The sequence below is a fragment of the Dasypus novemcinctus genome, chromosome 26, assembly GCF_030445035.2.
Source record: "Dasypus novemcinctus isolate mDasNov1 chromosome 26, mDasNov1.1.hap2, whole genome shotgun sequence".
Taxonomy (NCBI): Eukaryota; Metazoa; Chordata; class Mammalia; order Cingulata; family Dasypodidae; genus Dasypus; species Dasypus novemcinctus.
This window is the reverse complement of record NC_080698.1, coordinates 33,063,580-33,089,793: the sequence shown is the minus strand read 5'-3', so window position 1 is coordinate 33,089,793 and position 26,214 is coordinate 33,063,580. Positions and strand designations below refer to the sequence as shown.

The 26,214-nt window shown below is 39.0% G+C and overlaps 1 protein-coding gene across 5 annotated transcripts in view; it reads left to right on the top strand.

The window, feature by feature from the left end:
• The window catches only part of FOXP1 (forkhead box P1), a 528,438-nt gene that overhangs the window by 96,993 nt on the left and 405,231 nt on the right, over window positions 1–26,214 (top strand). For 2 of the 5 annotated variants that reach the window (XM_058288483.2, XM_058288484.2), the window contains exon 1: window positions 411–573. The exons of the other annotated variants lie outside the window; for them this stretch is intronic. The gene's annotated coding sequence lies outside the window, so the exon portion shown is untranslated. Of the gene's footprint in view, window positions 1–410; window positions 574–26,214 lie in introns of those variants that run through there. 5 annotated transcript variants of the gene reach the window in all.

The following is a 26,214-nucleotide window of genomic DNA, read 5'->3' as shown; positions in this document are numbered from 1 at the left end:
GACAAAATGCCAGCATTTAACAGCTGGAGTTAGTATATAATTTATGGTTTTCACTTTATGTTCTTGTGGATGTATAAAAATTAAAAATTCACAATTATTGTTAAGTTATGCAAGTTTTTGCAAAAAGAATGATTAAAAATAGACCCTCTGTTATGAGGAATTCAAAAAAGTCATTGTTACCCAAACAGGTATTCTCAATTATTCTATCTTTAATGGTTTTTAATTGTTATAATTTACTCATATTCTATTACATCTCTCAGAGGAGATGTTTCTGAAAGCTCTTTGTTTTTCCTTTGAGGAACAAGTAGGAGTTTGTTCATTTGAACCTCTTGCAGGTTTTTTTTTTTTTTGTAATTTTTAACTTTCTAGTTTTTTTTTTTATCATGTCAGCGTGTTAATCCTCATTTTAGGTAACCCTTCCTGCCACAGCAGTTCTAATGGGAGAATCTTAAATGGAAGAGCAAAGCAGTCTGAAACCTATCTGTCCAGGTGATAGTCTTTGTCAACCAGGAAGCCTTGTGCCTCTCATGGAAGTTGTACAGGCCTTTGTTATGTCAAGAACCCCCATTTTAGGTAAGCCACAGTTTTCCTTCATTTCCTTTAGGTGAAATTTACATCCATGCCTTAGAGATTTAGCATCTGTATTCCTCATTGGCTAGATACCTCCCTGAATTTGTCACTTACCAGAATCAGGAAAGGAATGCAGTTAGCCAATAAAAAACTGATTGTCACCTCAAGACGGGTAGTATTTATTATCCTATCAATATAGTGACTAGTTATTTTTCTATTTATAGCAACGATTCCAAGAACCTTCATTAATGTCCCCCAAGAGCCACACATTTAATTAAAAATAGCTCTGACATATTTGTTTTCCTAATTTCTTAGAAAATAAAATAGGAAGTGAAAAGGCCATCCTGCTTGGGTACAGTGTGTTACTATAAAGATCATTTCAATCTATGTGTTAGATTTAGGGTCAAAACATTAGCTGATGAATAACAGGACAAATTTTTTCTTTTCTTTTCAAAGATAGTGGCAGTTAATCATTTTTATCTGCCCGCCTTGTAGACTTGATTAGATTTATTATGTATGCCACATGTTTATGGCATTTTTATTATATGTTGTTAATTTGTTGTAACTGCCACTGCAGTTTTTTCTTCTTCCCTTTTTTTCCCCTTGAGGACTCTTGAAAGCAGCTAAGTGTCAACTGTTACCTTCTTCTTTAGGAAACTTTATTTAATTTTTAATTTTAATGTAAGCTGTAATAGTCTACAGGTTTTTAAAAAATACTATTAGTTTGTAGCTTCTGAGCAAAAATGTGCAGTTGCATTCTTTTGAGTGTACATGTGTTCAGTTGATAAAATGATGCATTTTGGGTGTGGAATTAGAGAATGCACGTTTATACAAATACTTCCCCTGAAACCTGGAAGAGAGAGCTGTGAAACCTGCACTAAACTGTCATTTTCTTCTTTAATGGGTAGTCATATATATAGTTTTTGAATCACTGCTAGGAAGACAATTGGGCTGTTTAACATTTAAGCAGCTTAAAGAGTCACACAGTTGAATGATGCATTTTAGAACAACATACTCTTTTTAGCTGACTAGCTCTCAGAAGGGATGTGGAATCTGTTAAATATAGAGGCAATTCTTTAAATAAGACCGACAGTTAAAATTGGGAAGCCGGAGAATTAGATTGGAAATGATTTACGATGAGTCTACAGGACATTCAAAAAATAAAGTTAGAAAAGGAAATCCACTGGCTGCATTGGCTACATTACAGCAAGGGATTTTTACTTTTCATCCCTTTTGAATTGGCTGGATATATGGGCAATGCATAGAAGCAGACTTGGATGTGGAAAAGTTGACAGAATTTTTCTTTTTGTTGTATATTCTGGCACCGACTTGGTATTGGCATTAGAAGCTTCTGAATATAACCAAGTAAGTTTCTTGTTTTGACAGTTACAAACTTTTTCAGTAACAGAGAACCACCCATTTTCTTAAGAGCATTAGATGTTAAAATAAAAAGAAGCTGGGTTGAACAACGGCTTTGTTTTTGCCTTGCAACATGAACATATGGGTCTTTAATAAATACCATTTGAGAATGACACTGGTATGGTTATTGAGCTTATAATGTGTAAAATCACAGATACATATATCACTTTTATGAATTGGTAGGAATTTGTTCGTACTCCACTGTAAGAAGTTTTCTGATCTGTGTGGAATAAACAATATGAATTTAAAGAGACGGCTTATAGGCAATATTAACTCATTTGAGTATGAAGTAGTTTCACTGACACCAAAAACTCGCTCCTGTGATGGCTTATTAATGTGTTTTTGTTTTGTTTTTAAAGATGTATTTATTTCTTCCCCCCTGGTTGTCTGCTCTTTTGTGCCCATTTGCTGTGTATTCTTTCTGTGTCTGCTTGCATTCTTGTCATGTGGGACCGGGAAACAGTGTCGCTTTTTGTTGTTGTTGCGTCATCTTGCTGCGTCAGCTCTCCGTGTATGCAGCGCCACTCTTGGGTGGGCTGAGTTTTTCTCAAGTGGGACAGCTCTCCTTGCAGGACGCACTCCTTGCATGTGGGGCTCCTCCACATGGGGGACACCCATGCGTGGCATGGGACTCCTTGTGTGTGGCAGCAGCACTGCGCGTGGGCTGGCTCACCACACGGGCCAGGAGGCCCTGGGTATTGAACCCTGGACCTTCCATATGGTAGTTGGATGCTCTATTAGTTGAGCCACAACTGCTTCCTTTATTAACGCATTTTAAGGCTTTACTTATAATGGGAAGAGTAAAGACATATAATCTTAGAAGTTTTAGATATAAAATCAATCCATTTATTTCAATATTAAATTAACCAAATAAAGGTGCTATGCTTACTAACTAGTAGTTGAGGAGTTCAAGCAAAGTGATGATGTTTTTGACCCTATCATAAACATCTGTGTTATTAGAGATGCCCCATACCTTGTAACATGTACAAGATGCTCACTCAGTCCCTCACCATGCAACTTTAGGAGCCCATAGCCCAATATGTGATTAACAGCAGTTTTGTGCTAAACATTTCTGTAGGCAATTCTCAAAAACCAAAGGTTCATACTCAGATTCTGTCCTGAGGAAAAGGGTGTCAAGAGAAATGAGATATTTCTTTATCCCCATGGAGAATTTAAGCTGAAGGCTTGAAGAAGTATCAGTTTTGGGTAGGTGGGTAGCTGAAGGGACATTTTCTGGATATAATGGGAAACAATGAATGAAGAAGAGAGGTTTATGTGGATCGAGAAAACGGATTGATCAAGGAACAAAAATGAAAAGCTTGGTACTTGAGGAGAACAATGAAAAATTCCCTTTGCCTGGGACATAGAGTTTGTAAAGAGGAAGAGAGAAAAATATATGGAAAAAATAGCTTATAATATTTAATAATCACAGATGCATATATCACTTTTATGAGTTGGTAGGAATTTGTACTTCACTATTAGAAGTTTATGCTACCATGGAGGACCTCAAGTTCAGGTTAAGAAGTAAGAAATTTACTGTATTAACACTGATAATAATTATAGCAGATAATATTTACTATGGGCAGGTTTAGTGATTTACAATTCATTACATATTTTAATCCTTATGAACTACCAAGGGAGGGAGTCTGATTATTATCCACAGCTGACAGTACAACTGAGGAAACTGAGTTTTGGAAAAAGGTTTTGTGATCTGACCGTGGGCACACAACAGGGAGATGGAGCCAGGATTTCGCACTCAGGCTCTGTGACTCCAAAAGCAGCCTTTTCAAGACTCGGACATCTGCCAGAGAGGCGCTGCCATGGTTTGTGTGCACAGGAATCTCCTGGTTAGAGCTATGTTCCAGGATCATTTGTCTGGCATTTTCTACAAGCATCGTGGGGAGCCCAGATTGGAGGAAACTGGGTTGGTTCTGAGGAACAGCAATCAGATCCTGCAGTTGGCTGGTTGAAGGGATGGTAAAGGCTGTGGTGGATATGGAGTAAAAAAAAAATACCTTGAAGTTTCATGGGCAGGACTTGGCATAAAAGACACAGGTGGTTGGGAGAATCAGATTGTTGTTCTTAGCAATTAACAGAGGCAGAGAGAGGCCAGGGAGGGATGTGTTGAGCTGAGATTTGGGTATCATTTTAGGTGCAGGTGTCAGTGTCAGGCAGTCCTTCTGGAACATGACGAAATTCACATTGAAATGTGTGCTGGGAAGGCAGTTAGGGCATGAGATGTGGATTTGAAGCCAAGGCAGAGAGTATAGAGGAGAAGATCCATGCATGGAATGAGAGGGAAGAAGAAAGAGTAGCGGGAGAAGGAGACCAGGATGTAAATCAGCCTTATGAGATAAAGAAAAATCTTTCTGCACATTGGAGATGACAGATTTGTAGGCCATGCTTCAGACACACACCTCTACATATTCATGTTTGTATACATATTCATATACATAATCCTGTATACATTCCTATGTGTTGCTGTGGGTATTTGTATATGTATCTTATTCATGAGCATGCGCTGTTCCCATAAGCACACATATGCATACTTGGAAACCTTTCCCACCTCATTTTGCAAGAGGGGAGAGACAGGGGAGGGGAGGCACCAGGTTTTCCCTGGGGACGATTCCACTCCCTGTTGCTGCACCTGAGAGCAAGAGAGGGGAGATGGGGCTTACACCCAGTGTGTGTGAGGTTCTCGTTGTTGAACTAGAATTCTTACCCCTAAACACATTACAAACCATAAGCTTGGCTGCTTTAAATATTGTAGTAAATGCTAAATAATTTATATTAGGATTTTACAGAATTCAGCAAGATTACCCTTACGTTGTGAAATGTGGGCTGAAAGCATGGTCAGTAAATGTGCTAACTTTTCATGTGAGGTGATATTTCTCTCCTTTGAAAATCCATTCATCTGCTCAAATGCATATGGGAAGCCCATTGTTTTGATTGCTTTTGCCAATGAAGGATTTCATTTTTCTTACGTCCCTTCCTCTTTTTAAATTTACTAATGAGGCCGACAATTAGGATTTCAGGGTGTTTAATGTTTTTCTTTCCCCCCACCTATCATCAAAAAAGAAAAGCTTTGTTATTGCTAAAGTCTGTTTAGTTGTAATATTGATTGAACAGATAAGGTTAGAACCCTTTTCTTTTTTTTTCTAAGATGCCTCTAAGTCACTTCCTTTCAGGGTTCAATAAAATGTCATCTTGACAAAAAATTGCCCTCCCGTTAGTAGAATTAAGCTTCTATTCCTTTCTTTCTTTCTCTCTTGCTCTCTTGCTCTCTTTCTCTCTTACTTTCATAGTAACATATATCACAAAGTTTCCTATTTTAATCAGTGGCATTAAATTTTTAAGTGTACAATTCAGTGGCATTAATTACACTGTTGTGCTACCATCACCACTATCCATCACTAAACTTTTTAATCATCCCCAGTAGAAACTCTGTAACCATTAAGGCATCTAATTCATGTACTAAAGGGTCAAAAGTGTTTGGAACACTTTAAAAAGCTTCAGTGCCACCCACTACCCAGACTTCCAGTAATGTAAAATTTATGTGAACCCTTAACAGGTAGTGATACTCATTTTAAGAAAATACGTTTAACAAAATTCTGCAGGTCTTACCACCATTGCCAGCTTGGAGTCTTTTGCTTTTCTCCTAGGATTCTCCAACTGGCAGAATGCTCAAGGTTTTGCCATAATGGTTTGAGAAGTCCTTTGTCAACTAAGGTCCCTCTGACTTTTGAGATTTTAATAAAATTGTCTTAAGCCTTTATCCCATATCCTGTGGGATTCCAACAAGAATCCCTGGAGGCTTCATTTTCATGGTTGCATTTGATTAAAGAAACCTTGATACTCTCTCTTCCCATTGCTATTCTTTTTTCTTCTCTCAGAGTTGGAAATTAGTTCTTTTCCATAAATTCCCTGCACACACTTACACAGGGCATTGGTGTCTATCATAGACTACTGAAACTTAGGGAGTTGGAAGAAGGCTGTATCATAGGAATTTGGTATTTAATGTTCAACTCTCTTGTTCCAAAAATATTTATTTGCCCACTGTCAAAAGCTTTTTCCGTACATTGTGGCTGATAATTGCCTGGCTCAGTCTTTCTTCTCCCATCTCTTCTCTTTGCTCCTCATTCTTCTCACCTTTCATTTCTCTGCTTTCTGTTACCCACTTACAGTTCTTTTTTTTAATCTTTTTTTTATCTTTTTTTTTTTTTTTAAAGGAGGTACTGCGAATTGAACCCAGGACCTTGTACATGGGAAGCAGGCACTCAGCCACTGAGCTACATCTGTTCCCCCTACTTACATTTCTTAAACACAGAAATTTAGTTTTCACTGTCTCCTTCTGAAGTGGGTTCCTAGGGCCTCAAGGCATCTTCTATATTTTAAGCAGTAGATCATGGGGAAACTACTGACTAGTAAATGATCATTTTTTAAATCTAAGTACACATGCATTGACACCTCTTCCTAACCCTCGCCCCCCCCCCCCCCCGCCCCTAAATGGACCAAAAACTGGGAATATTTTGCATAGAGAGTCCCATTAGGGTATTATTCCAATTTTGGCCCTACCCAAAAACGCCATTCTTTTCAACCATTCGTAATCAAGTGCTTGGTGATTTGAGTGGCTTAGAGGAAGGCCTTAAATACCAACATATTCTCCTTGGTACTTACTTTCCTATACTAGGCCAACAATCTCAGCCCTAAATCTTGAGGGTAGAACAGCAAAAGCTGAGCTTCCCAAATGCCTATTTTATAGGAATATTTAACAGTTAGCATTTTATGTGTTCTTTTGATTACCTAATTTCTCTTATAAAGTTTACCACTTCACCCCTGCGCAAGGATGACACGCAAATTCGTGAAGCGTTCCATATTTTTAAAAAAAAAAAAAAAAAAAAAAAAAAAAAAAAAAAAAAAAAAAAAAAGTTTACCACTTCACATGTCATTCTTAAAGCAAGTCTTCTATGATATTGAATTTTTTCCTTTTCCCTGGGAATTAAGGGAATTAATGAAATGATTAACTGATGCCTTTTTATGCAGAGTTAGCTGAACACTCTTCTGGTTAGTGAGCCACCTAACCCAACTCATCTCCTCATTTCGCTTTACCATAATAGTGTCAGCCAGTATGGTTATCTTATAATTAGATGTGGAGCATCAGGCCATTTCCTGATATTGTTATCTTTCATCGTTTTCACAGTAATGAGTTTGATTGAGTTATAAAGCTTCTGAAAATATCCACCAAGCTTGAAACTCAAACCTGCTAGCTATTTTACACATTCTGATACCCTTATCTAAATGTATACAACTTATTTATGTATTTATCACCAGAGCTGTAGTCTTTAGGAGGTGTAATCGTATTGTCATTCAGCATTTAACTTAGGATAGATATGGTTGTAAGCAAGAGAAAGTCCAGTTCAGGCTTATACAGGCAGTTCCTTAGTAAGTAGGCTGCAGGAGGACATGATGCAGAGGCTCCAGAGGGTCACTAAGCACCTGATCTCTCTTTCTCTGCTCTGCTTTCCAAAGCGATTTCTTATCTTTAGACTGGCCCTATTTTCATTTTCAAGATAATTCTCTGCAACTTCTGTATTATAGACAACCTTGAACATGCCAAGCAAAAAAGAGGGGGAAAAAAGAACTTCTTCTAAAGATTTTTGGAAAAATTCTTGAAATCGGCTCTGATTGGCCTGGTTTCAGGCACATACCATCCTTGCAGTGACCTGGGATTGACACGTGACAACTGGCATGTATCTTAGGTGTATATTCCACTGTGGGAGCCAGCGGGGGGCGGGGGGTGTATCAGCTTCTCCAGAACCTCATGATTCCCCAGCTGTCAGTGGATGCTGTCTGAAAGGAATTTGGTGGAAAGTATACTGGGGACACAGCTTCAAATGTTCACTTCATTGAGCTATTGCTATGTTTCAGAAGGCCTAAAGTTTATTTGGACATTTGCTTGAGATAAGACTTCTGGGTTAAACAAACTGTCAAGTTCTTTGGCTTTTTAAAATATTTATTTATTTATTTATTTCTCTCCTTTCCTCCCCTCCAACCCCAGTTGTCTGTTCTCTGTGTCTATTTGCTGTGTCTTCTTTGTCTGCTTCTGTTGTTGTCAGCGGCGTGGGAATCTGTGTTTCTTTTTGTTGCGTCATCTTGTTGTGTCAGCTCTCTGTGTGTGCGGCACCATTCCTGGGCAGGCTGCACTTTGTTTCACGCTGGGCGGCTCTCCTTACGGGGCGCACTCCTTGCGCGTGGGTCTCTCCTACTCAGGGGACCCCGTGGCACAGCACTCCTTGCGTGCATCAGCACTGTGCATGGGCCAGCTCCACGTGGGTCAAGGAGGCTCAGGGTTTGAATCGCAGACCTCCCATGTGGTAGACGGATGCCCTAACCACTGGGCCAAGTCCGCTTCCCAAGTTCTTTGGGCTTTTGACCATAAATATTTCAACCTATGTATTCTGATTGGCAATTTGGTAGATGCTTAATTAATTAATACTTAACAAACCAAGTTTTAGTTGGTATAATCTTCTGAAACTCAGTGTTCCTGTTGGTGGGAATGCTTGGAATTTAATGAAAAGGAGTTCTTTGTGGTTAAAACACACACACACACACGCACACACAAAACCTCTTGTGTCAGGCTTCTGAGTCAATAGCATCTAAAACTAGTAATAATTATAATTAACTCAAGAAGGGATGACCAGTTCAAATACTGTGCAGATGTGGGAAAAAATGACATTCATTTGTACTCAGTATATTTCCAAAATCTAACATTCATCATTTCAAATCCTCTGTTTTTTTTTTCAGATATGGTTTTAAGTTTTACTATGTTTTTAAAACATTAATCATATGGAAAGAAAAAGATGATGAATTTTAACACTGCTGTGATAGTGTCTATGACTCAACAACAGAAATTGTTGATAGCGGAACCACCAAAAAACAATTCTGTTTTTGGGGAAAAATGTTTAGTTGAAAGGCCGCAGATGCATATTCAGTAAGAGTAACGAGAGGCAAACACAATAGTGTAAGATTGTTTTACAAAAAGAAATTTCTATAAAGAGTATAGTCAAACTGTTGCAGAAACTTCATTTTTAAAGAATAAACATTGTGCATATCAAACATTGAAGAGTAAAATGTTGTCAGTGGTAGTGTGAGCCTATTCTGAGACTTAGGAGCTCTCTCATGTGCAGTGCATTCGGGGAAGAACACTTCCATCAGAGTTAAAGAAAGGTAAGGGCACCTTCTTAAGTCATACTAGAGACTTTGTCAGTGCAAAGAGGTACTTACTGCTAAGTATTTGGCTTAGACCCACAACTTGGGGCTTTTTGCTGTTATTTTACTTGACCTCCACAGTGTTGGTTGTTTTGGACTGACTGCTTCACCAGTGGCCACAGTAGGAATTCTTGGCCACCGTGTACCTAGGTCATGTGGCTGTAAACGAAGAAGCTGCTGCTCCCTCAGTGAAGCCGGCCAGCCTGATGTTCTTGGGTGGCCTGCCTGCCCTTCTGTCCACTACGGGTCCCCGTTTCAGGCTCTACTCTGACCCTAGAAGACAGATTGCTACATCTGGACATCTTATTTACCTAGTCTTTACTTTTATCTCCCAACCCCTCCCTACCTCCCCTCCTCCCCCCACCTTTTCGGTGTGTAATTTTTCAAACTTCACCATTCTCAGGCCTTCTTTGTGACTTCTGCTTGTAACTGCCCTGATTTTGATCTACATATCACCCATACTTAATTGCTTCTATTTTCTTTTAAACCCTTTCACTTATTAGAACATAAATTAGTCTATTTAAAAGCAGACTTCACATTGTCCCTTAAAAGTAACAGTTGCTACGGGTAGGTGTGGTACCTAAAATAAATATATGAAAGTAGAATAGTGGTTTATACAAAGTTCTACAAACTTCATCTCTAAAGGGCTAGGTAGTAAATATTTTCTGCCTCACAGGCCGTACTGTCTCTGTTGTAGCTCTTCAGCTTAGCTGTTTTCGCCCCAAATCAACCGTGGACAATACAGAAACAAATAGGCATGACTGTGTCCCAATAAAACTTTATCTGTGGACACTGAAATTTGAATTTCATGTAATTTTACTGTATCATGAAATACTGTTCTTCGTTTGATCTTTTTTTCTAACCATTTAAAAATGTCAAATGCTTCTTCAGTCATGGACTGTACCCAAATCGGTAGCAGACCAGGTTTGGTCCACAGACCATAGTTTGCTAACTCCTAGAATAAACTCCTTGTATAATGTTGCTTACTTCTCTCTCAGGTATTGAGTCTGAGAGGGTCTCTCTTTGTTATAAATGGAATTTAGCAACTATTAGGTGTTAGCACCCAACTGAGGCTTTGTCCTTGACATAGTTGGAAGGCTTGAAATGGAATTTTTAAGAGAACAAGAAGCAAGATTGTCCAAGCTCAGGGTGATATCACCTTGTCTGTGTCACCGTAAATCACCACGGTGGTGTAGTCTAAGACTTTAGGAAGAGTTGCTTTTGCCTTCATTCTACATGGTGGTTTTCTCAACCAGAGGCTATCCCACCAATAACATGACCATGCAGATACAAGTAGCACATGGATGAAATGAGAAGAAAAGAGAGCGGTAGAGTTTTCAACCTTGTAGCTAGAAACGCAAGATCAGTGGTTGTAGGGAAGATGAAAGAAGGGCTGTTTTGACAGGGAACAAATATCTAAAAGAAGAAAAGAACTTTTCATACCCAGAATTGGCAAAACCTTGAATATTTTGCAACCTATCCATTACCTTCTTTCAGCTTTCCAATTGTATCATATATAATAATGCACTTTATTAATCCCTCTGAACAGTGCTGTTTTGTTTGGTAATTGTATATCACATCATTCTGTTCCAGAAATTTCTGATGTCAGTGTTGTCCCCTCCTCCTGGCAAAAAGAACAAGAGAAGTTAGTGACCCAGAATGGTATCTCTTTTTCCAGCCCCTTTTGGACCACCTTTGTGGTGCTTTACCTGGTGTTAAGTCCCAAATACAGACCTTTTTCCTGACTTGTATCATTTCTACCTTGTGATATGGATAGGAATCCTTGAGTTATTTCCTGACCAATTTCTGAAATAAAACCCAGGCCCATGTGCCAGCTGGGCCCTGAGCCTCAGCAGAGTTGTAACATCTACTCTCCAGTTCATTGGACTCACCCAGGACAACTAACAAGGAGATAAAGATGGACATCCACCACACCAAGGAACTGAGAGAGTCTACAACTGCAAGCAAGAGAGTCACATCCATCAGCCATATGGGACTGAATTCCCCTCTCAATTAGAGGTGGAGTGTGTGTCACCATCCCAGAATCTTTAGGATTGGGGAATAAAATTTGGAGTAGAGTGGAACTCACTGGTATTCTACTATAGACTTTCTAGGATTCTAGCAATGGAAGAAATATATCATTGATAAGACTGTGGCCACTGTAGGTCCTGAAGTCAGAGGGACAAAGAGGTTTAATACAGGGACAATTTCAGAACTTGGAATTGTCCTGAGTGACATTGCAAGGACAGATATGGGTCATTATATATATATACGGCCATAACCTACAGAATTGAGTGGGAGAGAGTGCAAACTACGATGTAAACTATAATCCATGATTAATGGCAGTGTTCCAAAATGTGTTCATCAATTGCAATGAATATACCACACTAATGGAAGAAGTTGTTAATGTGGCAGGGTGGCAGATGTGGGGAACGGGGCATATGGGAATCCCTGATATTTTTTTATGTAACCTAAGTATCTTTTAAAAATAAATAAAAAAAAAAACACAAAGAAAACCAGGACCATTGTGGCTTCATCTCATAACTTGAGATAGAAGTCTGAAGAATGGAAGAATTGAGATGTTAACAATGTTTTCATATTTTGCTTACATTTTAATAGGCAAGTTACAACAAATTCTGGGGAAAATATCTTCAGTAACATGGAACCATTTATATGGTAATAACTATTAATGCAACCTGAAAAATAATCATTCTTCATAGTTACCAGCCCCGCCCAATTTTTTTTTTTTAATTTCAAAACAGCTTCTTAAAACCAAGTTGTTTTTTCAATTGCATTACTTTCCAGTATCAACATGAACCAAGAAACCTTATACCAGGAATATTGGTTGATATGTTCCAAAGTGTGGTGGTATAGTTGTTAAGTAATTACCCATGTTGGGAAAGAAGATCTGGTTTCAAATTCTGGCCTAGCTAGTTAGTAACTTTGTGACCTTGGGAAACTTATTTACTCTTTTTAAGCTTCAGCTTTCTCCTCTGTAGGATCTGAAAATATTATACTTTATCAGATGCCTTTAGATTAAATAGGATTATGTAAAAATAGTTCTTAGCACAGTGTGTGGCACATAATACTCTCTCTAAGTGGTATTTACTTGATAAGATTTTTAAAATTCACATTATTCTTTTGCTAGATGTCCAGGTTGGAGTTAAATATTAGAGCATATTAACTCTAGGAGTGAATGATGCCTTAAATATCCGTTTTACCTTTTTGAAAATTTGAAACCCTGCCTAAAATAATTTCCCCTTATGTAAAAAAAAAAGGTATCCCTAAAGTTCATATAAGATCTGGATTTGAGTAACCTCACAGTAGGTCTTTGTGACCCACTGAACTGTCTTAAAATTGTTTAAGCCAGGAAACACTGACTCATGTGTTTTAACACTTAAGTATCTGTTCATTGCACCTACTCATCCAGTTGCCATTTAGTCTTTTCTCCAGTTTTTAAATTAATTTTGAGAATGTAAAAGGATAAAGAATCTACTCTGTATTCCGCTCAGTTTCAAGTTTCTCTAGGTAAAGCCTTAAGAAGTATGACAGAGATCATTGTGATACTTCTCTGTTGTCCCCTCTTTCTCTACCTGTCACCTCTTCTCAGTTTCTTGGATTAGTTTCTACATCTGGAGAATGTTTGTGAAAGATTCTCTTATTCTATCTGTGAGATGGATGAGGACCAGGGTGCAACATCTTTGAACAGTCAAGAGGAAAACGGTAAAAGAAAGTTGTATCCAAACTAATTTATATGGAGTTGGAAATCAGAGATGGTGGTGTGGTTCTTTTCTTTGAGTCCTCTTTTGAAGTAAAACAACTATTTAAGCTATTTGCAGTTCACAGATCACAAGTTCCAATGTGATATTTCTACTAAATGATTAAGCCAGAATTTGAAACCAGATCTTTTTCCTCCAGTGCAGATGATTCCTTAATAATTATGCTACCATTGCTTTAGTCCCTATCAACCAGTATGTCAGTGGATTTTAAGCTACCAGAGCAATACATGAATTCTAAGTACTAAAGTGAATATATTAACTGAGATATTCCTTGTAACTTGATTCATTGGGGCCACGGGACATGTGTGTCCCATTCCAGAGAGAACTAATTGTCTCGCTACAGTAGCTCTTGTGAATTTAGCCTTGTCATTTACCCACGACTAAGCCTTAGTTTGCTTACCTATGAGATGGGATTATTCTTGTCTTAATGGTTTGCCAGGATTAAAAGAGAATCTCTATGAAATAGCTCTGTAAACTATGTTAGATGACTGTAAACAATGATACTCTTATTCTAGGATATTACTGTAGTACATTGGATGCCACCCCATGTAATCTTTGAAATAAAGGCTTGTAGAGAATCTTTCCCTCTAAATTTACCCAGTGAGCAAACACGACATTTCTGATTTTCTTTTCTTTTCTTGGATAGATTCTTCAGTATTTGAGAATCAGAAATTTTAGTTTGCAGCATGCAAATCTTGTGTCACATCCCCAAATCATGTTCCTTTCTGCCCTATCCCTGCCGTAATTAGATTTATTGTCCTGAAACAATGAGAGTAAAGCAAAATCATTTTAAAATTCAACTCTTCACTGCCACCAAGAAATGTAAGTTCTAAGGTTACTTTTACAAAATCCCCTTCCTTGCTAGGACCTTGTAGGACCTTCTAGTTGTGCTTATATCAACAGATAGAGCAAGTGATTTCTTCATCCTTGTCCCTTTAATAGTGGTGTTATTATTTCCGAGTGTGAAATTGGGGTATTTTACTTGGAGAAACTATTTCATTTCCTCAACATGTTTCGGTGTAGAATGTCTCCTTGTACATTTTATTCTTTACTTGGGGAGACATCCAAGTTTTCAGATATGGAACATTTAGGACTTAATTTTGGGATAAGTTAAGAATTCACTTAAAGGTGCCTTTTAGTAATTTCTGTCTAGGTTTTTATATCTCCCAAGGTAAAATACGCTATACAAAACGTAAAAAAAAAAAAAAAAAGTGTAAATATCATTAAATGACACTGAAATCATATACCATTTCTTTCCCATATCACACTGTTTAGTCTGTCTGAATTCCAGCTGTTTCTTCACTCAGGCCAACTTGTTGTGTCTTCCTCGGAATTTATCTGAGTAGAAGAATTAAAAGAAAAAAACTCTTGGGGTTTCCTTCCCTAAGCAAGCTTCAGGATACCTGCCTAATTCCCTAATTTGCCACATCGGACATACGTAAGGCCTATTTTTTTTTTTTTTTTCTTGTGAACTAATTTAGAGGTAACTGCTTTTATCCTGCTTTTGACAACCATTAGATTCTCTTTTTCTTCTTAGTCTTATGGCAGTTCTGGTGTAATTCCCTTAGATATTTAACTCTTGACTTGGCTTGAGATTTTCCAAAATGTATTAGCAAAGAAATAAATTTTGCAACACTGTCAAGAACCAGGTAACCTTCCCATTCAAACCATTAGCATTTGGGTCTTGAAAAGGCCAGCAGAGACAGGAAGAAACAAGAGTAAACAAATAATGAAACTTCTTTATTTTCTTTTAGAGCTTTTTTTTTTAAAGATTCATTTATTTATTTAATTTTCCCCCCTCCCCTGGTTGTCTGTTCTTGGTGTCTATTTGCTGCGTCTTGTTTCTTTGTCCGCTTCTGTTGTCATCAGCGGCACGGGAAGTGTGGGCGGCGCCATTCCTGGGCAGGCTGCTCTTTCATTTCACGCTGGGCGGCTTTTCCTCACGGGCGCACTCCTTGCGCGTGGGGCTCCCCCACGCGAGGGACACCCTTGCGTGGCACGGCACTCCTTGCGCGCATCAGCACTGCACATGGCCAGTTCCACACCGGGTCAAGGAGGCCCAGGGTTAGAACCGCGGACCTCCCATATGGTAGACAGACGCCCTAACCACTGGGCCAAAGTCCGTTTCCCATCTTTTAGAGCTTTGAATAGGTGGGATATGTGTGTCATATTAAAATCCAATCTAATAAATTCAATATATATGTATTTAAATTCATTTAAAATTATAAAAATAATATAACTCACTTTAATAAACATAATTCTGTTTTCCAAGCAAAAAAAAATAGTAAGAGGGAAACGGACTTGGCGCAGTGGTTAGGGCGTCCGTCTACCACATGGGAGGTCCGCGGTTCCAACCCCGGGCCTCCTTGACCCATGCGCAGTGCTGATGCGCACAGGGAGTGCCATGCCACACAGGGGTGTCCCCTGCGTAGGGGAGCCCCACGCGCAAGGAGTGTACCCGTGGGGAGAGCTGCCCAGAGCGAAAGAAAGTGCAGCCTGCCCAGGAATGGCGCCGCCCACACTTCCCGTGCTGCTGATGACACAGAAGCAGACAAAGAAACAAGACCCAGCAAACAGGCACAGAGAACAGACAACCGGGGGGGGGGGGGGGGGGGGGGGGGGAGTGGAATTAAATAAAATAAATAAATCTTTAAAAAAAAAAGTAAGAATAGTTGCATTATTTTACATTTTGTAAAACTTACTAATGTGTGGCTTAATAGAAAGCTGCATTTCTATAGCCATATGTGCATTCAAATTCTGGCATATATTATTTTGGTTTAAATATATAAAGAAAATCCTCACACAGATAGTTACAAAAGCAAAGATGATTTTAATAGCCTTTTCAGATAATTATTGTTATTCTATTTAGATACTACACCAAAGCTCAACATGTAGAAATCCCTCAAATGTTAGTTAAAATGCAGAATCTGAATCCATATCAATGAACTCTTTGTACTCTGTTACATTAAAATTAAAAAAAAAAAACCAAAAAGCACATAATGAAACTGACTTTGATTCTGCAGTCTATCTTTTTAAGGACAGCTAGGGACTTTGGGGCTATTTTATTTACCCATTAAAAAGCTCTTTAAAAAGTAATAGTACTTCCAGGTTATGATATGTTACTTGAATAATAACTTGCCCAAAAATAACTTTTCACCTTTATGCTACCTGCTGTAGTTTGTGGATTCAGTAACTCCTTGAATTCATTTTCTGACTGGTTATGTTCCATAAAATGAGAATGCTAAATTATTTCCACAGGAGAATCTTGTCTTAATAGTTATATCTACAAAAATACTTCACTGTTGTGGTAGAACTTACTCCATTATATGCCCTTTATGGATGTTCCTTGCTGAGGAAGGATTCTAGAAATAGATGTCAACCAAGGAAGATTCATTTGTTCCATACGTTTTTTAATTTCAAAAATGTACACTGTTAATATTTTTTCTTAATTGAACAGTTTGTTGAACAGACGGGTGCTTTAATTGTGGTGGTCTAAATTTACACACATTACAGTGGTATTTTGCTACATTAATTACCTTACTTGTCAAGAGTAACAGGTAATTACTTCATCAACTTACCCTCCTGCACTACACAGAAACAACTTTATTTGAACAGATACAGTCCACCAGAGTACAGCCACCCACACCTTAGCTTTTCCAAAGGGATAGCACCTCTCACAGGGTTTGTCTTCAAGTGACCAAATAGAGGTGAGCTTGCCCTTGGCTTTGAGTGGGTCTACTTGAGACGCATGTCCAGGAATATGCCTAGACTCTTGAGTGTGTGGACTGGAAGGAACCTTTGAAATAAGGGATTTCGTTAAACTTTCTTCTTATAATGGAGTTCAGAGAGGAGGAGTGACTTTTTCAAGGCCACACAGTAACTGAATTAGTGTCTGAACTAGAATTGGCACCCATATCTCCCTGTCTTATTGCTTTATAAAAAGTTTGTTGCAATTTAATTTTTTTAATTAAAAAAAATCATTTGGCATAGTGTACTTTAAATATTCACTTCATCTTCCTCATGTGAACTTCTAACCAAATACTCTGGCTGCTTTACAGTAAAGAGTAATATCCTATGTTCTGTTCAACAGTCAGGTACACTTGTCATTTGATTTCTTCTCCAGCTTATTAGTGTCAACTTTTATGACAAGTTGTGTTAAACATACTTTTATGTCTACTTTAACATGTTTTTTTTGTTTTTTGTTTTTGTAATTACGTGAACATTTTGGAGTGTATGGGATGCCCTTACCCAAATTAATTGTGTATTGTGTTGTCATGGCATAGAAAGAAAGGATTTTGTCAGCTTTCAGGTATGGTGCAGAATATACATAGTGACATAATATGGGCAATACTATCTTAAAAGTCTTTGTCCCCTTTTTACTCAAACACCTGTGACAAAATTATGAACTGTGGTTAACATATAATACTTACAAGTGGTTTTCAGAGTCATGCAGGGTACACAGCTCAGCTTGCAAAGATAGTGCTTACTTTTTCTCCCCTTGCACCTGGCAGCAGGAGTGGGTGACATTAGAAAGAAGTTGAAGAACTCAAGGGTTAAAGATAGAACCTTGCAGAAATTATATGACCTGTTGAGGGCAGGGAGGGCCTCTCAGGTGTGATTTGAAGACATGTATGAAAAAGAACTTTTTCTGGCCCCATCGATCCACTTTAATCTCTGATGCTTGTATCCCAGCATAGACGGGTCATGCTTGTAACTTTAGTTTTGCCACAAGCCATTGAAGATCCCCCTGGGATTTGTAATTTGTTAGATTTCAATTTCTAGTAATGGGGTTTTTTCTTTTTTCTTAACTTAGGATAGTATAGAATAATTGCATTTAGTCATTCATCCATTCAACACATGTCTATTGAGTGCCTGCTGTGTAACAGACATTGTGCAGTTACAGGGGTGGGAAGGTATGGCTGAAGGAGATAGCAAGGAAGCAAACAATCCAAGTCCCTGATCTCACGGATTTTGCTTCTAGGAGAGGGAAGCAGCAAGTAAGCAGGCAAAATGAAAGGGGCAAAATATTTACATATGATGAAAAGTATGTCATGGAAATAGTGTGAAAAGTATGTCATGGAAATAGTGTAAAAAGGCTACGTTTGGGAAAGCCACTTAGTCCAGCCAGGGAAGAAGTCTCAGAAGACATGACTTTTGACTTAAGATGTAAAGGTTATGAATGATCCCCATGTACAGAGGGCCAGGGGGAAAACATTACATACAGAGGGGCAGATGAGGGCCAAGCCCCAGAGTTATAAATAAGGCACATTTGATGCAGTAGCAGGGTCATGAGTGGGTCTAGAGCTGGGGAGAGAGGATTTGGGGGTGGGTGGCATGGACAAGATTGAGGGTCTAAGCAGGACCCTGAGGACCATGGCAGTGGGCTAGATTTTTTTTTAAGATTTACTTTTATTTATTTATTCCCCATTCCCCCCCCCCCCCGCTACTTGCTCTCTGTCTGTTCTTTGTCTATTCCCTGTGTGTTCTTCTGTGTCTGCTTGTCTCCTTTGTTGCATCATCTTGCTGCGCCAGCTCTCCGTGGGCGCGGGCCATCAGCTCTTTGTGGGCATGAGCTGTCAGCTTTCCGCAGGCACGGGACAGCCTGCCCTCACAAGGAGGTCCTAGGAAGCGAACCCAGGGCCTCCCATATGGTAGATGGGAGCCCAATCAGTTGAGCCACATCTACTTCCCAGTGGGCTAGATTTTGTTCTGAGATGATGCAAAGCAATCAGAGGCAGTGACTTCTGATCCAGGTGTCGGAAACTACATGGCTGCTACTGGGAAACAGATTACAGTTTCACATATTTTCCTGAATATAGGATGCCTCCACAGAGGGTAGGGCTGGAGGCCCCTGAGGTAGGGCAAGGGCCCTGGAAGACTCCACGCCTGAGAAATGACTCGGCTCCTGCTAGTTAAAAGAGAACGAGATGATTCTCTTCTTTCTGAGGGGGTAGGATGCAAAAGTACAGATGTGGGGTGTGGAAGCAGAGCTGGAGAGCTTGGACCTTGAAGTGTGGTCCCTGGACCAGCAGTGGGGGGTGTCACCTGGGAATTGGTTAGAAATGCAGTTTGTCTGGCCTCACCGCAGCCATACTGAATCAGAACTTCTGGGACTGGGGCCCAGCAGTGTGCATTTTAACGAGCTCTCCGGGAAATTCTGATGAGCACTTGAGTTTGAGAACCCCTTTTTATAGGATACTGGTGCCAGAGAAGAGTCCCTTCATCTCCAGGCTCACTGGCCTCATTCTGTAGATGAGAAGACTGAGACTCAATAAAGGGTTTGGACTCAGTGGTGACCCAGTATGAACTGGGACTTGGATCTCTTCACTGCTTTCCTAGTGCCCTTTCCACATGGGTTTATTGGGTTAAAGATAAAACTTTGCTTTCTTTGAGGAATAATTATGATACTTATGAAGTAGAAAGGGAATAGATTTATTATTATTTTCATTGAAGTATATAATTCATACATGAACACACATAAACAATAAGTGGATAGTAAAGATTGCAAACTTACAAAATAAACATACATAACATCACACAGGTGTCTTATATATCACCCCTCCACCAACTCTTTGCATTGTTGTGAAACATTTGTTACAAACTATGCAATGGCATTGTCAAAATATTACTACCAACTATATTCTTTTATCTTACATTTGGTGTATTTTTCCCCCAACCCATACTATTTTTTTAAATGTAATTTTGTTACAGATATTGTGAACTTGCAAAAACAGTCATACAGATGTGTAGATTTCCCATACATCTCCACATCCTGGTGGAACATTTGTTACATATTATGAGATAATATCATCAGACTATTACCGCCAATCATGGTCCATAAGCATTCATTTGGCACACTTTTTCCATACACCTCCATTATCAACAGAGTATAGCTTGGCATTAATGCAAGAATATTATAGTATTGCTGTTAACCACAGTCTGTAGGTCACACCAATTCTAGTTTTCCCATGTTTCTCCATATTCCCATCACCCTGCAATAGTGATGTACATCTGCTCTAGCTCACAGAAGGACTCTCTTGCATTTGTACCCTTAACCACAATTCTCAACTGCCTCTGGGGTCACTGTGTTATTCAGTTCCAAGATTATTCTTTAGCTTTCTTTCTATTGACACTTACTTCCCCAGACTACCTTTTTCAGTCACAATCCCATTTATAAACCAGTTGTTACTATAATGTGTTAATATCAACTCTATCCATCTCCACTCTTTTACAGTCAAGTTAATTAAAACTTCTACATACATTAAGCATCCATAGCTCTTCTCAACCCTCTTCTTATCTCCTTATAATCTATACTTTAGGACTTAATTCCATATGTTTATTATTTGTATTTAGTTCATATTAATGAGATCATGCCATATTTGTCCTTTTGTGTCTGGCTTACTTCGCTTAGTATAATGTCTTCAAGACTCATCCATGTTATCACATATGTCCCAATTTCATTTCTTCTTATTGCAGCATAGTATTCCATTGTACGTATATACCACATTTTGTTTATCCATTCATTGGTGGATGGACACTTGGGTTGCTTCCTCCTTTTGGCAGTTGTGAACAACGCTGCTATGAACATTGGTGTGCAGATGTCTGTCTGTGTCATAGTTTTTAGTTCTTCTGGATATATTCCTAGTAGAGGAATTGCTGGATCATATGGCAGTTCTATATTTAGCTTCCTGAGGAACCGCCAAACTGTCTTCCACAGAGACCGCACCATTTTACACTCCCACCAAGAGTGAAGGTACATTTCTATTTCTCCACATCCTCTCCAATACTTACTTTTGTCTGTTTTTTTTAATAATGGCCATTCTATGTGGTGTTAGATGATATATCGTTGTTTTAATGCATTTCCCTAATTAATGCATTTAATGCATTCCCCTAATAGCTAGTGATATGGAACATTTTTTCATGTGCTTTTTGGCCATTTTATTTCCTCTTTGGAGAAATGTCTATTTAAATCTTTTACCCATTTTTTAATTGGATTGCTTGCTCTTTTATTGTTGAGTTGTATAATCTCTTTATATAGAATGGAAATCAAACCCTTATCAGATAAGTGGTTTCCAAATATTTTCTCCCATCAACTGGATTGCCTTTTCATCTTCTCGACGAAGTCCTTTGAATCACAGAAATGTTTAAGTTTGAGGAGGTCAAAGGGGAAAGATTTTTAAGAAGCAATAGTACTATGGTTTGTGAGCTGAGCCTGTCTTGTTTCTCTTGCTACTGTTTTCTCATATAATTTAGAAAAGCAATTTTAGTGTGATTAGCCCACCCCTCTCTCCATGTCAGTGGTAGAAAAACACGTGTTTTGTCTTACGTTACACCTTAGAGACACTTAGCAGAGTGTAATAGCTTTCTTTTATTTCTGTATTACTCAATACATTTGGCCCTGTTTTCAGTTTGGAAGTCCTGACACTCCCAGATTCTGTTTTTAAAGTCATTGTAGAAGGCAGAAAATTGATCATTTTCAGGCCTGTTATTTATTCTTTCTCATACCTCTTTTGGCCAAAGGTACCATTAGAGAATTCTAGGATTGCCCCCCTCACCCTCCACCCAGCTCTGTCAGCCTGGCTAACTCCCACTCACCTGGTCTTTCCTGGGCTTCTCTGCCTCATTAACTCCATGGAGCCTCTTGTTAGGTCATGTGTGTTAATCATTCCCATGGGCTTTGGTAGTATTTGCTGTGGACTGTGGGCCTCATGAGGGCTGAGACCTCGTTTGTCTCAATTCTAAGTTTCTGGGTAACTCCAGATTTCAGGCTCTTCCAACCATCAGGTTGTACTGCCCAGCACTGTGGAAATCCAAGCAATGGAAGACTCAAGGAAGCTGTCCTGTGGTTGTGAAACAGACATTACCTCCTATATTTGGGCAAATACAAAGGACTGGAGGCCTTTAAGGATGGAATAAATGATGTCTGGCACTGTATTAAATTTTTCAGAACGGTGACAGAGAATTGTTTTGCCATAACTTAAGTGGAAGACTTTACGGGAAAGATGAAGAACAGCAAGGAGCAGTGCCTCTGCCTTTCTGTAGTGGGCAGAGCCTGAAAAGTCAGGCAGTGGGCTGGTCCCTCTTTGTTTGGAATGCGTCTTTTATTTGGAAAGTAAGAAGTTAGGTCAGATTCAGGGTTCTCCAGTTTTTTAAAGCATGGTGCCCTTGTGAATGAAATCATTCGAGGAACCCCAAAATAGAAAAATGATACCCTGTTGGGATCCCAGTTGTTGGGTCTTCCCCTCATGGCTGGAAGTGACCCCTGAGTACCACAGGGCTTGTGAGAACTCCACTAGAAAACTTCGACTGGTTAAAGAAATCATGGCAGTCCTTAGAGTGGTGACCCAGTAGGCATGGTGTCATTGGCTAGTATGTGAGTGATGCAGTGAAATGTTCATGGTACAGTAAGAGAAGGAAAATACATATTAGAGTATTTAATTTTTATGCACTGTTTGCTTTTTAAGGCTGTAGGCCTCCTTTCCCACTATCTTGTTGATCATGGAAGGTTCTCAAGAAAGAAGCTGAAATCTTAGTCTAGTCCTCAGCTTCCCTGTGCCCTTCCAGCACAGTACAAAGGCTCAGTGGTGAGAAGCTTGGCAGGTTGAGAAAAAGTCCTCGTGCTGGTCAGAGCAGCTGCATGGTAGAGTTGGAGGCTGGTGAGATCTGCAGTGGCCAGACTAAAGGACTTGTACAGCACGATCAGGGATTGGGTCTCTATCCTAAGAGTCCTGGGGAGTCATTGAAAGATGGCAAGCAGGGAGTGAGTACAGGGTATGTGTGCATGTGTTTGTGTGTGTGGGTGGGGTGGGGAGGGAAGGAGAGAGAAAAATCATGATCACATGTACGTGTTGTTTTTGGCTTTCGGGGAAGAACGTCCCCAGGAGAGTGTAGGCAGCATGATGCCCTTCTCCCAGCTGAATGAGAGGTCTCCTCCCTCCTCCTGCACCAAAGTCACTTGTCAATCAGGAGCTTACCATCCCAGTTTCAAAGCTGCCAATGCATTTGGGGTAAATATTTACGAAATGCCAAGCTTCGTGATCAAGATGTACTTAGTTTTTAATGAACAAATGACTCAGAATAATTTAAAGTTATTAAAAGATAAAATTTTGTGTACAATAAAGAGAAAAAGTAGAATTTTGCATCAAGCAATTTATTTACAGCAATAATCCGCAAGCATTCAACCTCTTTAAACAAAATTATTTAATGTCCTTTAAAGACTTGAAGTATAAAAATTTATTTGTGGAATCTCAATAAAAGGACTTTTAAAAAGTAAGTCAGTCTGTTAAGTTACTTCAATAAATGTTAATTGAGTATGTGAGATCAAGAAGATGAGTCTCTGTTCTCAAGATACTTCTTAGCTGGTAAAGAGGTAATCAGAAGCCACTAATAAATGAATGTAAGTGCACGACAGATTTCTTCTTCTGTATAAAGTTCAGTTAGCTTTTTTGAATTGGATAGCCAATATTTTAGAAATCACTGTGTTTTAGAAAATCTGGAAAACACAAAAATTAACATAAAAAATCACCTAATCCCACCCCTCTAGGGATGGGATTATTGTTTTTCTGTTCTTTATTGAGGCATATTTTTTATACAGTTGAGAGTCTGCTGTAGATAACAGTTTTTCTGTCTGGCTTATTTCATGCCTCATTGTAACAAGCATTTGCATGCATTTCCTCACTCCCAGTATCTTTTTTTTTTTTTTTTTTTAAATAATCGAAGTTGCAAGTTTACAGAAAAGTCAGGTAGAAAATAGAGTTCCCATAACCTGCCCACAGTTTTCCCTATTATTAATACTTTGTATCAATGTGGTACTTTCGTTACAATTCATGAAGTAATATTCCTATAACTGTTATTAGCTTTAGCCCATAGTTTACATTAGAGCTCACTGTTTATGTTGTGCAATCCTATGAGGTTTTTCTTTTTGTTTTTGTATTAAGATTTATTTATTTATTTATACATTTCTCCCCACTCCCTCCATTGTCTGCTCTCTCTGTCCATTCGCTGTGTGTTCTTCTGTATCAGCTTGTATTCTCATTAGACAGATCTGAGAACCGATCCTGGGACCTTCTGGAATGAGAGAGCAGTGCTCATTCCCTTGCGCCACCTCAGCTCCCTGGTCTGCTGTGTCTCTTATTATTTCTCTTCTGTGTCTCTCTCTGCAGCGCCATCTTGCTGCTCCAGCACTCCGTGTGGGCCAGCACTCCTGCGTGGGGCAGCATCCCTGTGTGTCCTCCACGCAGGCCAGTGCTCCACGTGGGCCAGCTCACCACACGGGCCAGCTTGCCTTCACCAGGAGGCCCCCAGCATCGAACCCTGGACCTCCTAAAGGGTAGATGGGAGCCCAGTTTCTTGAGCCACATCCGCATCCCTCCTATGGTTTTTTTGAATTCGTATTTTTTTTCTAGTAACATATATACATTTCCTCACTCCCAGTATCATTTTTAATGACTATGGGATATTCATTCATCAGATTGGACTATTATTTCCTTGCTTTTGTTCTGTTGTGATTGACGTTTTAGGCAAAACTGATTTATCAGATTTATCCACTTTACATCTCAAATCATCTTGTATGCTTAACTGTTAATGGAGAACTGAGTTTTGTGTTTTTTAAAAATCTTTTCTCTGGCTGTATATATGTCTCTAAGCCTTGCCATTAAAAAAAAAAACAAAACAGTGAACCCAGACCTGGTTATGGCAATTTTATATTCTTGAAGGAATAATTGGGGATAGGCTTGGTACATTATTTCTGTCACATTCTATCACTGGCCACATAGAAAGCTCCTACCCTGAGGTCTGTTCACAGAGAGCATCCTCCTAACCCAAGAAAGCTGTGTGGCTCTAATTTAGGGCGACTTCATGCCTGATTTTGAAACTTTTCAAGGCTCTCATTTCTTGCTTCCCAGTACTCATTCTTCTAGTGATATTTTAAGCCTAAGTATTACTTCCTTTACTGTTCTTTTATATAAAACGAGTCCTTAATATAAGGTGACTTTAAGGTAACCACCTCCATTGCCTCGATGTGGGACTTGACTATCCTGGCGGAGAAAAAGCTTCAGCCTTTCCTTTTTGTTGTTAGGATATTATTAATACTTGGATTTTGTTCACAATGGCAAGGGATGCCAGTAAGCTCCTCACTTGGTCGTATGAGCCCGAGGGGGAAGAACTAGGCCATGGAGTCAGACCTTAGGTGGAAACCGAGCCCTGCCAATTTTCTAGCTCATGCCCCCATGGCAATAAATTGAGACCTCTCCCCATTAACATCAGTGATCTGTCATATCCTGGGTGAAAACATTGACTGGAACCTGTTTCCCATTATTTGACATAGGAAAATTATAACGTGTTACGTGTCAATACGCAAAACCCGGCAAAACCTCAGTCAGTTCCTAAAATAGAAGTTGGCAGATTACAGCCCACAGGCCAAATCCTACCCACTGCCTGTTTTTATAAATAAAGATTTATTGGAACACAGCCTTACCCATTTGTTTATGTATTATCTATGGTCGCTTTATAGCTACAATGAGAGTTTAGTAGCTGTGACAAGGACTTTATGGCCTGCAAAGCCTAAATACTCACTATCTGGCCCTTCACAGAAAACATTTGTCAACCCTTGTTATAAAATATGGCTAAAATATGGTAAAATGCCTTCTATATAGTAACAATTATATGACAGATTAAAAAATTTTAAAGCATTGATGACTCAGCAGTTAATATGGTTTTAATACATTTGTTTTTTGTGAAATGTGGCCTTTTTATTATTTTTTTAAAGCACCAGGAATAGCTGAGACACCTCCCCTTTGTTGCTTTCTTTTCAAAACCTCTGCCAGAGTTTCTGACATTGTACCAATTGTATTTGTAATGTAACCTGACACTTTTCACACATTTTGTTAAAAGTGTTGTATTGACTTTTGGTGGATGTAATAGTATTTTTTTGTTTTATATGCAATGGCCAAAAATATTTATTTAGAAATACATATTTTCTATGAAATTTGAATATTGAAATCCAAGAGGCATTCAACTGGGAAAATGTTATCTGGGTTGACATTCTGCAGCATTTGCCTTCATTTCCCTTCTTCTCAGTATTCTCATGTATAGAATGGGAACCAATCTTCCTTCTAGGACTGTGTGAAGCTTAAGTAAGTAAAGACATGTCTGGCACATTTGGGGAGTATATTAGCTG